This window comes from Macrotis lagotis, chromosome 7 (assembly GCF_037893015.1).
Source record: "Macrotis lagotis isolate mMagLag1 chromosome 7, bilby.v1.9.chrom.fasta, whole genome shotgun sequence".
Classification (NCBI taxonomy): domain Eukaryota; kingdom Metazoa; phylum Chordata; class Mammalia; order Peramelemorphia; family Peramelidae; genus Macrotis; species Macrotis lagotis.
This window is the reverse complement of record NC_133664.1, coordinates 173,792,290-173,809,220: the sequence shown is the minus strand read 5'-3', so window position 1 is coordinate 173,809,220 and position 16,931 is coordinate 173,792,290. Positions and strand designations below refer to the sequence as shown.

The 16,931-nt window shown below is 34.1% G+C and overlaps 1 protein-coding gene across 1 annotated transcript in view; it reads left to right on the top strand.

Moving 5' to 3' along the window:
• CAMK1D (calcium/calmodulin dependent protein kinase ID) overlaps positions 1 to 16,931 on the top strand; it is a 442,601-nt gene that overhangs the window by 296,656 nt on the left and 129,014 nt on the right. The window lies entirely within an intron of this gene.

The following is a 16,931-nucleotide window of genomic DNA, read 5'->3' as shown; positions in this document are numbered from 1 at the left end:
TTAAAATTCGCACATGAAATTGAGATATACATCCTATGAATACCTTCCTATAAATGATTCATCTTAGTCAACTGGAACAACCTAGTGCCATTATGGGAGATAAGTAAGAATACAAAACAGCTTCTCATTATATACTCAAAGGAAATTCTTGAGCATGGCATTCTGCAAATGGCTATAAGAGAAAGTCTTGTATAATTTCAGATGATCAATTTAAGTGTCACCATTTGGTATGGATTGTTCAGTTCCTGAATTTCCATGGCATATTAGTAGAATTAATGTTTAGGCTGATATACTTTTATTAATGTTTTTTCCATAAATATATTCATAATTTAATAGAAAGATATAGGTAGAAATAGATGCTTAATAGAGCATTTTTTCCATTTCTTATTATCATTTTAAGAACATATTTTAGGTCTGTATTTTAGAAAAAAACAACACCTCGATGGAAATGAATGAATGGTGACATTTAAAGGTGAAATGACTATTCTATCATTTGGTGCTATGTTAAAGTCTTATAAATATAAATATTTCATTTAGGAATGCGAATGGCTCATTCCTGACTCTAGGGTTCACATAGAAGAGGCAAATAAAGGAATTTCTAGAATTGGGTTTAATTATTTGTGCAAAGGCAATAGGAAACATCATTTTATGGGGGTCTTGGTAGACTGTTATTCTTGGAGTCAGTGAGACAGGTACAAAATCTGACAAACATACTTCTAGTTATGTAATCCTGGGAAATTTGCTTCAGTTTCCACAGTAGTGAAAATGTAGAGATTGGACTCAATGACCTCAGGTTCTTTCCAGCTCTAAATTTATAACCCTTTTGAGTCTTGCAGTAGTCAAAGTGAGTATAAGCAAAAAGTTGATTGACCATGTAGATCAAGGGTTCTTAATCTTGGGACTTCATACTCAAAGGAGTTCATGGATAGATTGGAGGGGGTCTACAAGCTAAAAATTTCATCTTTATTTTGGTTAACCTCTAACTGAAATTTAGCATTTTATTTAATTATAATAAAAACACATCCTTTTATGGTCAGTAGACTTTGTCAGACTGCCAAAGAAACAATAATACAAAAAGTTAAAATCCCTGACACAAATAACAGTCTTTTATAGCTACAACTTTTGAGTAAGACAATAACAAACAAAAAATAAATATCCTTGAAAATATGACTCCAGATATGAAATTAAATGTGCAAAAAGACTTGAGTTTCTCTAACATGGCTACAAAGTTAGTTTATGCTGAATGGAATTTGAATCTAGATCATCCATTCATTTTTCCTGTACATCACCTTGTTTCTTGCTTCTCCATTTCCTATAGGCTGCAGTTCCCACTACTATGGGGTGTATTTTTTTCTTATTTATCTATCAAGTAAAACATCAATTATTTAAATTTCATGATCATTCAAATATAATTTAGGTTGAGATTTACCTCTGATCAATCTATGAAAATTGTTTGCCAGGAAAATTAATATTATAAATCAGATGGGAAAAAAGGTAGTGTTTAAATTTCTTAAGATAGTAGCCTATTTTAAGTTAAGTGATATAGTGGATAGAATGTTACACAGAATCAGAAAAATCTGAATTCAGATCTGACCTCAAACACTTACTAGTCATGTGATTATGGGTAAATCACTTAACCCTCATCTATAAAATGGAGAAGATAATAGTATCTACTTTTCAGGGTTGTTATTAAGTGTCTGAGATCGGATTTGAACCCAGGTACTCCTGACTCCAGGGCTGGTGCTTTATCCACTGCACCACCTAGCTGCCCCAGGGAATAAATTTTTACATTGTACTGTGCGCTAAGTTAGTGTGGCATGGTGTAAAGGCAACTGGACATGGAGCTAGAAGACCAGGATTTTAGTTGTCATTTCATAGTTTCAGAGATTATATCTTGAGGAAAACAACTATGTCAAAAACCTTTTTCTCTTCCTAGTACTTAAGAAAATCACAGCCTTGGATTTTTTTTTAAGTTAGGACTCTGATTTCCTTGGTGCAGGATTCTCCCAGGAAGGAAATTTCCTTTATAAAGGCAAAGCAGCATCTGCTTTGCAACTTAAGACCTTTGAGAATTGCTTGGATTATTGAGAAACTCAGTAGCTAGCCCATCCTCACCTTACTGATATATATATATATGTTTGTGTGTGTGTGTGTGTGTGTGTGTGTGTGTGTGTGTGTGTGTGTGTGTGGTGTGTCTCCAAGGTGGTTCTTCAACCCCAAACTTCCTGTCTGGGAGACAAGCCCCTTCTCACCACATATACACTGTTGAAAATGGTAAAGATAATGATGAAATCAAGATCATGTAGCTTTATAGAAGATTGGAAATGTCTTATCTGAGGAATGAGAGTAGCTATGACTAAGCAAGAATTTTGGGGAACTGATTGAAGCTACCATTTATTGATCTGATTAAAATGCCTCACCTAAGATCCTAAAGCAAACCATCCTAATGAAAATACCATATACCATTTTTTTTTGCTATTCTCTGAGAAGGTTGACCTTTCTTCTTCAACATTCTTCCAATAACTATTTTTATAACCCTTGATAACAAAGTAAATAAGAAGTGTTAGAGATGGAAAACATTATATCACAGATAAACTTGTTATCTTTTTTTCTCATAAGGGATGCTTGGCTACATTCTGAAAAGAGAGTTTACTGTACTGGAAAGTGACATTGAGAACAAATGTATTATTTCAAGAAGAAAACAAAATCAAGTAATTCAGAAGGATGTAAGGCTTTGTTATAAAATGGTGCCTTATACCTTAGTTTACATTCCCAAGAAATACCAACCAGACCACTAATAAAAATAAATGATCAAAAAAATGAGACCTTGACTATAAAATTTTTTTCTCAAAAGTTCCATAGGTAGATTTTTTTGTGACTCAAGAGCATTTGGTGATGTTGTTGTTTGTCCTTCCTTCTTGAAGAAGGCCATGATAACAGGGAGGTAATACCATGTCAAGCACATGAACTAGATTTGAGTGAGGCACTGCTGTGCTAAGTCACCAGCCTCACTTTCTCCTCCAAAACATCTGGATCCAGTGGCCAGATATGAGTCAGGATGACTGGAGATGGCCCTGGATGCAAGGCAATGAGGGTTAAGTGACTTGCCCAGGGACATACAGCTAGTAAATGTCAAGTGTCTATGACAGATTAGAACTCAGGTCCTCCTGACTCAAGGACTGGTACTCTAGTCACTGTGTCACTCAGCCACATCAGTTAGGTACTAGTAATTAGGTGGGAGAGTATGGAGAATTTTTAGACTTAGAATCAGGAAGAACTGAGTTTCAGACACTATGTAACCTTGGACCAGTCAGTCCATTTGACCTCTGTCCTGATCTGTAAAATGGGAATGATAAAAGGAATGATAATACCTATTAAAGCATTTTCCAACTTTTAAGCACTATGTAAGTGTTACTATTATTACAATTACAAAATAGAATCTCTGGAACTTTCTAGTTACTTTGTCATAATCCCAGAAGGCATACATTTAAATAGTAGCATCTTAGTAGGGTCTTCAGTATTCTCATGAAGTTGTATTTCTATGTGTGAGGTCATAGAGAAAAAAAAATCTTCAGGGCATTCTAAGTCTGAACCAATGGGCTCATAGTATTAAATAATAAAATGTCAAGCTAGTAATGCTGTAATCACAACTAAGGCATTTCTTATTGATTTAGGCACCCAGTCATCTGGGTTGTTATTTTTTGGGTTATAGAATCATAAGATTTTTATATACCAGCTTACCAATTTACATACCCGCCCCAGATTAAAATAATTTGATTTGCCTGGGGAACATTATGCATAATAACAGACACACACAGACATGGGGTACCAGGGTTAAATAGAAGAAATGTGAGATTTTTATCCAGACCCATTGGCATAAATATATGAAGGATCTGTGATTTCAGAAGCATAGGGGCTTCCCAGTTTGGAAATTCCTCAAGCAATTCAAAGAACATCCTCTCTAATAGTCCTAGGAGAATGACCTGAGACACACACAGAGGTGACTTGGATAGAATCAAGGGGTGATTAGTAAGTATTAGAGTTATGATTTAAAGACTAGTCTTCCTGACTCAAGCTCAGTCCTTCATTCTGCTCTATGATATATTGTTTCTATAGTCTAAAGACAATATCTTGTTATTCCAAATTACACATGTACTTTAGACTTGTCCCCAAAACAACATCTTCAAATGGATTTTTGTAACTTCTGAATTATTTTAAATATTTCAAATTGACAATATGTTACATTCATACCATTTTAATTTCCAAAGATATCCTTCTTTCTGCATTATACCAAAGCCAGCTCCTCTAATAAAGCATTAATAATAGAAAAAGGGGAAAAAAGCAATTGAGTAAAACTGACCCATCTACCAAATATGTCAGTATATTTCATATTTCATACCTGTAGCTTTCAATCTATTCAAAGAAGGGAGTGAAGGACATTTTTGTCTTCCTTCCTTAGAATCAAGCTTGGTTATTAAAATTATACTATATTTAAGGTACCTAAGGAGTTTTAGAGCTTTGATCTTTAAAATTAATTTTTAAAAGAAAAACTATGTGACTTCTCCCTCTTAAAAAGAAAAATGATAGAATCACAGTCTCTTAGCCCTGGAAGGGACCTTAGCAATCTTGCTTGCTGAGTATTATCATATTCTTCAAGGATCTATTGATTGAATGAAAGTCTGAAGATTCAGTCTTTGAGATAACCATCACAGTTAAATGAGACACTTGCACTATTATTAGCTTTAATAAAATATCTGTCTCCCCAAGCAGTGAAAGTTACTTAACCAATAGTAAATTGAACAGATCTGTCATAAAAAGTCTGAGCTATTCAAATTCTGTTTTTGGAAATAATTGTTTAAGCCTCTGAATTATATATTTTTTGATTCAAAAAGGTCAGACAATTCAAAAGGTTTCATGATGAAAAATGCTATCCACCTTTAAAGAGAGAACTGATGAACTACTAAGTGCAAATTGAAGCATACTTTTTCCACATTGTTTTTTTTTTTGTTTAGGTGTCTGTGTATATTTTCTTTTGCAACATAGCTAATATGAAAATATGCTTTGTATGACTTCACACGGATAACTGAGATCATATTTCTTGCCTTATCAAAGGTAAAAGGGAGGGAGAGAATTCAAAATTTTTTAAATGAATTTTTAAAAGTTTTAACTGTCCTGGGAAACATTTAATGAATTAAAAAATTAAAAAAGAAAAAATCCAAAAGTTCAAAGAGACCCTTTATGCTATACTATAGGTCACAGAATGTCAACTTGCTGTCATTCTTTGTTCAGTGACTGGTGGAGAAAAGGGAATAGATGGAGGTGTAAAAATGAAATAGTAAGAGAGTAAAGCCCAAAGAGTGGCAGAAATTGTTATTTTCAAGGATATCAAATAGGAATGTTTCAGCTGTCCAGGGGTTTAGTTAGATCTCTTTGTTGGGTGCCTATTTATGCTGTTCAATTGTCTCTTATTTTTTACATGTCACTCCTTTGGTCAAGAACTTTAAATGATTTCCTTATTCCTGTAGGATCAAATACAAATTCCTTGATTTAACATGTGGCTACATGTGCCTCCAATGTATGTGCCTCATTATTCTTTTGTCTAAGCTGGTGCCCACTCTCCCCATCAAGCATTGTATCTATTTGTGGAAGAATATCTCAGATTTATGTGGGAGGAATATTTTGTAGTAAATGGCTTTGCTAAAGACTAATTATGCTTGCTGGTTGCAGGCACATTTGTGTGTATATATATGTATATACATGAGTAAATATGATTAATTAATAACCCATCATTTACATGACTTTGAAGTATGCCCTACAAAAAAATTACAGCCAAAGAATTAACTTGCCTTCCTGGGGTTTACATGTCAGTCTAAGACCTCATACTGAATGGAATGTCCATTTGATTTATATTTAGTCCAGATGTATTAGAGTTGTTATAAAGCAATTGTTTGATAAAATATACTTGAGATGTTCTGGGTGAGTATGTTCAATTAGTCCTTCAATCACTATTTGTTTTTTCTTGGGGAGCATGACTTCAATTTAGATAGTAGCCTGGCATTTTGGAAAGCTGCCTGGTAATGAGCATGTGAACCGATTGGTTAAGAAATGTCAGAGATAAACAAGTCAAAAAGCATATAGCATAAATTTATTCCTTTCATAAATTGCTTTTATCAAAAGAATCATAAATATTAGCTAATCATTAGTTTAGCTTTTTTAAGAAAAGATATAATTTGGGGTGGCTAGATGGAGCAGTGGATAGAGCACTGCCCCTGGAGTCAGGAGTACCTCTGGGTTCAAATCTGGCCTCAGACACTTTATAATTACCTAGCTGTGTTGCCCTGGGCAAGCCACTTAACCCCCATTACCTTGCTAAAAGTAAAAAGAAAAAAAGATATAATTCATGGCAAGATTTAACAAATAATAATGGCTAGGCAAAATTTAGCACTTTTCAACTAAATTTCAAATTCCTGGAATGCTTTACCTTATCATCTCCATACTTCTACTTTCTGACTTTCCTGACTTTCTTTAAGTTTCAGTTAAAATCCCACCTTCTACATGAAACTTATCCTAGTTTCCTCAAATGCTAATGCCTTGACTCTAAGGTGATCTTTAATTTATCCCTCTCAGTAGATGGGCTAACCCAGATTGAGGGTAACCAATAGGCTTCAAATCCAACAGTGAATTAGGAGGATATATTTTTCCTTTGGTGACCTTATCTATTCCCATGAGTTCAGTTACCAACTCTAGGTATATCTCCAGCCTATTTCTGAACTCCATTTCCTCATCTTCAAATACCTGCTGCTTAGTTCCAATTGAATGCCCCACCCCCAGAGCCTCAAACTCAACATATCTCAAATAAAACTTGTTATCTATCCCTAAATCTACCCTTCCACAAAACTTCTTTAATCTACTTATGAATCCTGCAAGGTACATAGGTTCAAAACTTTGCCTTCATCTTTTACTCTTCCATATCCAATAAGTTCCATAGTATAAATGGTTCTACCTCAGAAACATATTTCAACTTGACTCTACTTTTCTTTTTTGCTCACACAGCTACTATTCTGTAAGAGATCACATTACTGATTTCATATTATTCCCCTTCCCTCCCACCATCTTATTACTTATTCAATTTCAGTCAAACCAGTTTTAGCCAACCATATCCTGTCTCCATGTTAGCCTTCTCCATATCTAAAATGCATTTCCTCCATGAAGCTGTTCTTGATAACCCTAATATCAATTAAAAAGTATTCTGCTTTTTTAAGTTCTTGGAGCATTTTGAATGGATCTCACTTTGCCCCTATCACACACTATCTTGTCAGTATATAAGTTCAAGATCATTAGTCTGATGTCATAGTATCTTAGAGTTGGAAGAGGAGCACTAGTTCAACCCCACATGAAGCAAGAATCCCTGACCATGTGATCTTGTAACCTCTTTTGCTTGAATACTTCTAATGATGGCCTATTCACTCAGGAGCTTCAGTAAACTCAGAGAAGCTCATTTCACTTTTTGGGGGGGAGAGGGGAGTGGTGGGTTCTCTTGTTAGGAAGTTCTTTATATCTAGTCAGGATGGTTTTCCCTTCAACTTCTATATACTACCCTGAGCATCTGGGCCTGGGACTATTATTAGCTGACTCATTCAGGTTAATGTAAAATAAAATATAATAAATTTGTCTATGGACACAGTAATAAAGAATCAGTGTTAATAAACTTTTACGTAGTAAAAAAAAGTAGGCTTTATGCTAAGTATAAGGTAATCCCTGTCCTCAAGGAGCTTATAATCTAATGGAGGAAGACTACACATAAAGGAAAATTGAAAAGGAAGGAGGCAATCCAAATGGTAAGGGAGTGGAGTTATAGAGCCAAGGAACTACATAAGAAATGCTCTGGAGAAATTTGCCTTAAAGAGTTGATTTCATCTTGCAGAATGATGAGTTTCTAAAGATTATGAATTCCAGGACAGAACCAAGTGGGAAATGAAAACTAGTAGGACCTATTTGTCACAAGGAGACTTAGACAAGGAAGGAAATGGTTCAGAGGAATTCACCATCATGATTAGAAAAGCAGTTCTAAATGCATCTACTGTTAAATCTGTGCTACTCTTTCATTCAACAAATATCTATTAAGATCATACTCCCCAGATGTCCTAGGGGTAGATAAAGGACAGGATGTGGAGTCCAGAAGACCCTTCTGAGTTCAAATTTGACTGCAGACTGTTACTAGTGTGTGATCCCAGGCAAATCACTTAACCATATCTGCCTCAGTTTCCTCATCTGTGAAATGAACTGGAAAAGGAAATGGCAAACCACTTAAGTATCTTTGCCAAGAAAACCTCAAATGGGCTCACAGAGTTAGGCACAACTGAAACAACTGGACAACAGTCTGAACAACAATACCATGTATTAAGCACAGTCTAGGCACAGTTAAAGTAAAGACAAAATTAGAAGTCTTTGTCTTCAAGAAGCTTACATTTTATTGTGGATAATTATCCAAGACCATAAGGGAATTCACAAGCCATCTATTCCAACCCTTTTATTTTACAGAAGGGAAACTGAGGTCCAAGAAGGTTAATGATTTGCCCAAGGTCATACAGGGAACTCAGTCCAATGACTCCAGAGTAAGTCTTTTCATTATATCATGGCACCTCTTTACATGAATAACTGAGGTAGGAGGGGATTGGCAACTGGAGAGATCAGGATAGACCTCATAAAGGAGGTAGACCTTGAATTGTGCCTTAAAAGAAATTAGAGAAAGCTAAAGATTTTAGGAAGTAAGAAAGGAGTGAATTTCTATATATGGAAAGTACAATATACAAAAGTATGCAAGAGGAGAAGAAATTTCATGAATGAAGACCTGCAAATAGCCCATTTGACCTGAATCTCAATGTATGTGAAGGGAAGTAATATATAAAAAGCCTGGAAAAGTTAGGCTGGAGTCAAACTGTGAAAGACAAACAGAAAATTTTGAATTTATTTTATCCTAAAGGCATTAGATGGTTGCTAGAACTTCCTGACCCAGGCATTCCATGGTTCAACCAGTGCTTTGCAATTGTATGTTCAGGAACATACTTTGTGTACAAAGGACAGTATGTATATCAATGATTGATCTCAGATCACAAGCAGTCATCTTGTTTTCCCACTTCATAGCTAGGAAATGTATTTATTAACACATAGGGGAATCTTTGAATTACAGAAAGGTTAGAGGGAGTGTATGGTGAGCTTTCTAAAAAAATACTTTTTCCCTTGTTTCCATATTCCCAGACCTAGCTAGCTGTGTCTAGCAGGAACCTAGCAGGTACATAATCATAGCTTGTCAAATTCTACACAATGAGAGCACATTCAAGATTCTCACTGTTTTTTATTTTTTTATTGTTTGGTTTGGGATCCATTTATTCATGTGAATGATGCATATTTTTTGAGGCAAACCTCTTTTACCAGCATTCTCCATAATGAGAAAATAATGCTTAAGTAATTAAGTAGTAATTAAGTAAGTAAATTTAGTCCTGGATCCATTAATTTCTTTAACCACATGGCCAAAAGCACAGTGGAAACCGCCTTTACCAATATCGATTAGCAGCTGCTCTGTAGGTATAGAATTGCCTAGAAACTGAACAGTCCAAGGGACTTGGCCATACAGTGTGTATATGTTAGAGATAAGCCTCAAACCCATGTCACCCTGGCTCCTATGCCAGTTCTTTATCAACCATACTAAAATGACTTTTTTCTTGTATGTATTAGAGATTAAGGAAGAGAAGTTGAGTAGGCTACTGTAGTGTTCATAAAACAAAATGAAAGATGTGGTTCATGTATGTAGGGAATAAAAAATATACAAACCTCACAAGAGCAAACCACTCCAGAGCTCTGAAACATAAAGCTGTCAGAGGCATTCATGAAAATTGACCCACATTCCTTTAAAGCTGTTTCTCTTGGAGTTACCTCTAGCCATACTGTCTCATGACTTTTGACTCCAGTAGCTGATAGAATTAATGGTGTCACCTTTGAGTTCAAAAAAAGAAAATACAAAACTGACGAGTCCAATTGATCAGCTACTTTGGGTGTGTATACTCGTGGGTGTGCTGCCTAACTGTGTATGTTTTTAATAAAATAAAGCATTCCTAAAATGACATGGTTGATTTACTGCCTTTATCATAATGCTGTAATAAAAATGTATCTGTATCATTTCATGCTTGTCATTTCATTTCCTATTTGTCAGGTAAAGCTTCCCCCAACTACTCTGTATTGTAATATATCTGTTGAATTCAGTAGGCAACTATCTCTTTTGATAATCTGACAATATAATATAATGAACAGTAAATTTATATTTCTTCTGCTGGGGAAAATGGACACTATTACCTCCAGATTTATGCCATATATTTACTAGACTGAAAAAATACTTTATTGATCCCATGTATAGAAGACCTAATAAATATCACCCCTCAAAGGAGGACAGGACAGAGGGACAGATTTGCAGCAGGACTTTTTTGGAACTCATACTTTTGCTTCTGAGAGCAATCAAAAATGCTGTATGATGAAGTCAAGACTTTTATCTCAATCATATAAAATCCTAAGGGATATTGCAGATAAAAGGAGAGGAATGTAAATGAAATTATGGCTAGTAAAAAAAGATAAATGAATCAAAGCCCTCTGTCTAGATCTGGGAAAATAACCTTTGAAAGTATTGACTCTAGCCAACCCTCCACTTCTTACAGATGAGGAGCAAAGGAGGAGTCTGATTCTGAGAGGTCATATCATTGACTCAAAATCATAGAGGAGAGTGAGTAGAAGAGCTGGAACTTAAGCAAAGGTCTCCAGATGGTTAATTATTTAATTGGATTAAATAAAACAAGCTTTTATTAGGTACCTACTGGGTGCAGGTTGTTTTAGGTCCTGGGGATATAAAGACAAAATTGAAATGATTGCTGCCCTCTAGAACTATACATTCTACTATAATGTTTTGCATGCTTTCTACTAAATCATATTGATCACAAAGGAAAAGTTAGAAAAAATTTGTGAATATCTTTCTTGAGCAATAGATTAATATATATGAATGTTTTGGATAATAAGGATAAAAGGAAAAATACCCAGGACTAAATTTAATACTTTAGCATTATTTTTTCAGTTCCTTGAGAATGCTGGTGAGAGACTTAACTAACAAAATAGGCATAATTATCATAGAAATCATGAAACATTCTAAAATGTGAAATGAAATATGGCTTTCCCAGAGGCTTTCAATTGCAACAGTGAGGAATAAACATAAAATTCAAGACGGTGTTGGAAATGAGTGATTCCTGGAATATTCTCTACTACTGTTAGGTGGTTTGCTTTGGTTTTTAGTTGATTATTTATTTGTTATGCTATGGCTTCCCTGTCTCTCCCACCCCCAATTATGGGATGTGAGACTTAGAAGACACATGGGCCTCAGTTTCCTTAACTATAAAATGAGGATTTTGAATTATAGTTATTCCTTCTATATCACAATGATTAGGGGCATCACACTTCAGTGATCTGGAAAAGCCATATAAAATTTTTTGGCCTTTCTTTCTACTAGAGAAGAATTTTTTTCTTTATTGGGATATTTATAGTATCTTATTGTAAAATTTGAGTTAAGGCTATATATGTAAGTCAATGTTAAGTAAAAGTACTATATGAAAAAAATATTTTTTCTCTGTCATCTACTGAGCTTCACCATGTTGTCTGTGGCTTCTACAGACTTCTCCCCCCCCACCCCAATTCCCATTTAATGTCTTATGCCTACCCACAATATATCAAATTAGGAATAGGGAAAGTTGCAATGCAGAAGAATAACTGTAAGTTATTCTAAGTTCTTTTCCAGTTCTAAATACTATTTCAGTATTATTTACCCCATTGACCTGAGGTGGAGTTTGTCTTACCTCTCTAAAAAATACATCTTTAGAGCTATCAAACATAAAAGAAAATACATAAAAAAGAACAGAAGTACAGAAATCTATAGGACTATTTATGCATATATATAGGAATTCAGTAGTTCAGTTAGTCACTTTTTCAGCTATTATGTAATGTAAAACTTTGACTTTGAACATCCTTATGAAAGTTTGATTTGCTTTAAAGTATTTTCATATAGGGAATAGTCAATTATTCTAGTTAGTATTTTATGATACTTTTTTGTAAATAACAAAACAGTAATTTCCATGCATCCATCTCCATTAAACCTTCCTATGTAACAAAGAAAAATAAAGGAAAACTGATTCCTATTCACCGCATCCAAAAGCCTATACAATGCCTTGTGCCTGAAATCTTCCTATTGAAAGAAAGGAAATATGTCTCATTGTCTCTTCTTTGGAACCATGATTGAACAATGTAATTAGTGAAGCATGAGAGGTATTACACATCTGTTTCCTTGGGTTGTACTTACCTTGTTCTGTGTCTACATTGGTTCATTATCTTCCAGTTTTCCTCGGAGTTCTCAGAATTCTTTATGTTTGTCATTTCTTGTGTTGTGATAATATTCCATTCTTTTCATATGCTACAACTTGTTCAAGTTCTCTAACTAATGGTCACTGATTGATTGGGAACATTGTCCTCTCTTCTTCAACTGATTTTACCTCTCATTTTTCTCCATTGTTAAAATATTCTTTGTTCTATTAGTATCCTATTTCTTGTTATCACTTCTGCTTCCTAATCTTTAGGATGGATGAATGAATGGATGGATAGATAGCTAGATAGATCATATATATATATATATATACATATATATATATATATATGAATAGTCTTTATATATATATATATATATGTCTTTATATGTCAGGATATAGATGTTTGTGTATATATATATATATGTATACATACATTCACTGTGTATGTATACATATGTTTATAAACATAAATACATGCATACTCATTTTACTCATTCTTATTTATGATTGCAAATAATTCTCAGTAGAACTGAGAAAAATGGCTACTATAATTATGTATTTGTGATACCTAATTAAAACTTTTATTGAGATCTTTTGCTTTATATCATCAAAATTCCACATCACCTATAATTCCCCAGATATCTAACCCTCATATCAAAGAATTTTTTTAAAAAGGTAGGTGGGGGGAGGGCAAAACAAAACAAAAATTAACCAAAACATTATCCAACTTACTGGATATTTACCTATAGTGTTCCATTATCTATTTCTAGCAACATTGCCAAGAAAACTGCAAATGGGGTGATGAAGAGTCAGACACAACTGAAAAACAAAATTCATTATCTATATAGAGTTTCTAACTAATTGTTTTCCATCTTTAAAAAGAAGAGAAGGAAATGTATTCCCATATCTCTTTGAGATCAAAATAGATTATCACAATTTTATAGCATTCAGGTTTCATTTCTTTGTTATTGTTTCATTTGCTTTGTAATAGTCATTGAGTAATGTTTCCCTCTTGCTTATTCATTATGCATCAGTTCATAAAATTCTTCCCATGCTTCTCTGTATTCATCATTTATCAGTTATTTCTTGTAAAGTACAGTAAGATGGACTACAGTTTGCTTAATTATTCCATAACTGATGGATATCTCATTATTTCAAGTTCTTTGCTGTAAATGCTGATATAAATATTTTTTATGCATGTGGACTTTCCTTTTTGTCACTGATTCCTGGGAAAATAATATGAACATTCTAAACACTTTCTTAGCACTCTTTCAAATAGCTTTCAAAATCTATTGGACCTAGTCTTAGCTCCACCAATAGGGTATTAATGTGTCTGACTTCCCAGAAGACTTCCAACATCAGCTATTCCCATATTTTATTGTCTGCCAATTTTCTGGAATGAGTTGAAACCTCTGAAGTGTTTTGATTTGTATTTTCCTCATATTTTAGTGATTTAGAGCAATCCTACCTATATCTATTATAGTTTATAATTCTTTTGAGAACTGTATGTCTGACCATGTATCAATTTGGGAATGACTTGTATTTATGCATATATTTATATTGGTTTCCTATATATAATATATATATATGTATATATAAATCTTGAACCCAATATCTAATTGTTACTAAAATTTTGAAGTATAACATTTCTTGTCAGAATAAAACTTGTAGGTAAGGTTCTTTAGTAGTATCCTATATTAGCATTGTAATACAGTCTTTCCTAACCCAAACAATGCTTCAATTTAACTGAAGATTAGAAGTCAGCAACTAAGAAGCTGGAGGTATAAGAAGGAATTAGGAAGACATAAGAAGAGAAGAAGAATTCTTTTTAAGTTTATAGATTTCTAGAAAGTTTTACCATCTTTGGGAGTAAAAGTTTTGAGAACCAGTCAAAATTTGTTTTAGACTAATTCCAGTTTAGGAATCAACAAATAAAGTAGACTTGGGGACAAAGAGGTGTTTAGGTGATACATTTTTAATTAGCAAGCACACTACAGGTCACTTGGAAACTCTTTATGCCTTTGGGACTATAAGGATCACTTAATTCAAATAAAGGGGTTGTATTGGGCATTTGTTTTATTTAAATCCTTATGGTCCGATGAATGAAATGAAAAAAAGCATTTAGTAATAAATGAGGGGTAAAAAGACATTTATTGTGTGCAAAGAAAATATTTCGATCATTGCTAGGAACACAAACCAAGATGGAAGGCAATCTCTGCTCTCAAAAGAGCTCATCTTGCAATTTCTAACAGGAGTTTTTAGCTGCCAGATCAGATTGAAAGGCTTTACAATCCTTGGGTGCATTCCTTAATATCTGATAAAATCACCGATTGGTTCCTATTTTTGGCAACGAATCATTTGACAACACTAAGGTGTTTGATTGTCAAGACATCCTTTCAGATCTTCAGGAACTTTGACTAATGAGTGGGTGGGAACAGCAGCACCCACAGAAGCCTTTGCCAGGTCATATCTCCATAGGGGATGCTTTTGCAGTGATGGCTGTCAAGGCTGAGTTTGACAGATTCAGTGATCTGAGGGATTCAAGGTGGGGGTGGGGGAGGGTACCACTCTCCAAGCTTCTTGAGTTTACCTACTTAATGGTATTGCTAAGTCAGCATTTGGTCTTTGTGGTGTTAAGGAAATGACAGAGACTTCTAAGAACAAAGTAATGTTTGAATCTGTGAATAAGTGATACTTTTATTTTCTCCCTTTCAACTACACAGAAATCTAACTACACTTTTTTTTTCCACACGGAGAATGTTCAGTGAAAGGGGACCATGGAATCTTTAGCAGTGTGCAAGGATAAACAGTTTGAAGGTCACTAGTTTAAATTGCCACAGGAATTCAAATGTTGTAAGATATAAACATACACAATGTTATAAATCACCTAGGAAATAGTTTCCCATGTTTCAACAAAAATGGTCATAATAGAATAAAATGTGTTTTTTTCCTAGAGGAATATAAATTTTAGTTAACACTGATTAAAATCAAATTATTTGTGTTTGTTGGATTGGAAAGTAAAACAGGCTACTCGATGGAACAAACTGATAATAATGACCAATAATTCTGATAATAATTGCCAAATTTCTGTTTCTGTAGGGAAAGAAAGACTAAGTTTAGAAAAACACTTCAGTTTTCTTTAAATATATTAAGGAGGCAGTACTTGATTCTTCTCTATACTTGACCATCTTAATTAATATTCCAGACTAATAGTAATCTGCACAATCTTCTGATGTAGGTGGGAATTTTGCACAGGAAATGAAAAATAAAATGTCTGTGAACTTAGAGAAGATTTTTTCCCCTTCACTCTCTCCCTAGGATAAAACTAGAATCTTAAGTGCTTTGGGCAATTAATAAACATGAAGGAAAAAAATAATGCCAATGAGTGAATTTCAATATAAATGAGTTACATTACTGCTAATTTGTTCTTATTTTCTCTCATATTAATATACTGCAAATCTTTAAATTGCACACTAAACTTAAAGAGAAAAAAAGATACTGAATTCTGGTTAGCTTCTTGACATCTTGATGCTATCTATCCTGAGAGAAAATTTTCTGGAACACCAGACATCCAGAGCCCATGCCTACAATCACTCAGTCTTCTCAGATTTGTATTTCTCCCTCTGAATATCTGCTACCCAGAGTTTGCTGTCCAAGAACCAGCCTAGGTCATTATGGAAAGACACATCTCAAATAGATTGGCCATTAAGGAAAGAAATCTTTGGCCATGGGAACATAAAGTAATTAGAGATTACTGAGGCACATATAAATGTGATTATAAAATGACTATATTTATAAATAAGAAGAGACTTGGAGACTGAGAATTGGAGTTCAAGTTCTAGCTTTGTGACCCCTAAGGGCAAGTCACTTAACCCATCTTGGGCTTCATTTTCCTTTCTTTGAAACATTAACAGTGCTTGCATGCTCTACCTCACAGAATTGTGGTGAGGAAAGTACTTTGTAACCATGAAAATGTTTTAAAGTTTGTTGATGTAAGTTCTTAATAGATATTTATGAATAATTCTAGAATAACAGATTAAAGACAGAGATGAAAGAAGAAAGCCAGGAAGAAAAAAAAAACATATCAAAAAACCTCTAAGCTGAGTTATCCTGATCATGAGTCTGTAAACTCAAACTGATATAGCTGGCCCCAGACAACCATGTTTTCAGTCATCTATCCTATTTATCCACCCCAGCCCTGCAGTGGGTAACACTATTCACTTATCCAACCCACCCTCCATCTTGTATTAGAAGCTACAATAAAAAGAATATTATCATTACTTCCATAAAGGAAGTGTTAATTGACTCCCTAATCTATCCACTTCCATCCTCTTGACTTCCTGACCAAAATGCCTTTCTCTATTGAATGTAAATTCCTTGAGTGTAGGGATTACCCCATTCATTTATGTGTAGTCCAGCATTTAGCAATTAATAAACATCCTTTATTTATTCAAGCCATTAACAAGGAATCTAAAGGAGATGAATTATAAATAAAGTATTTTCAAAGAATTCAGGCCAGACAAAGGTAGGATCAGAATT